A 560-nucleotide genomic window follows, 5' to 3' on the forward strand; every position below is an offset into this window, starting at 1 on the left:
AGAATATTTTAAAAAAAATTTTTTTAAACCCCCCCTTCCCTTTTCAAACGGGGAAAAATTTAAACCCCCCAATTTAAAATTCCAAGGGGTTTAAATTTTACTTTTTGAAAATGAAAAAAAATTTTTAAATAATATGGAGCTAAACAAACGAAATTGTGAAATTTCCTTATACAGGCTAAAATTTTTGGTTTTTAAAAGGAACCACCCAAAAATAAAATTTTTTTTTAGGGTGACCCCAAAATTTGGAAAAAAAAAATTTTTTTTTTGGAAATTTAAAATTTAAATTAAATTTCCCCTTTTTGGCATTTTTCAGACCCAACCCAGAACCCCAAATTTTTTGATTTAACCCAAAACCCCCTTTTACCTGGGAGTCTGCTTCACGCAAAAGACAAACAAAAAAATTTTTTTTTTAAAAGCAAAAATTTTTTAAAAATTTGAAAAATAAAAAAAGAAAAAACAGCAATGGAAACAAGATGAATATTTGGGGCCAACAACCGAAAAAATTTTTTTGGGGACGGGGGAAAACCAGGGACCGGCGAGGGTGGGGGGGGCCATGTTAT

At 30.4% G+C, this 560-nt stretch overlaps 1 protein-coding gene across 1 annotated transcript in view; it reads right to left on the reverse strand.

The window, feature by feature from the left end:
- LOC119587085 (uncharacterized protein F21D5.5-like) overlaps nucleotides 1-560 on the reverse strand; it is a gene marked incomplete at its 5' end in the record, with an annotated part of 33,485 nt that overhangs the window by 1,079 nt on the left and 31,846 nt on the right.

The sequence above is a fragment of the Penaeus monodon genome, chromosome 22, assembly GCF_015228065.2.
Source record: "Penaeus monodon isolate SGIC_2016 chromosome 22, NSTDA_Pmon_1, whole genome shotgun sequence".
NCBI classification, from domain to species: domain Eukaryota; kingdom Metazoa; phylum Arthropoda; class Malacostraca; order Decapoda; family Penaeidae; genus Penaeus; species Penaeus monodon.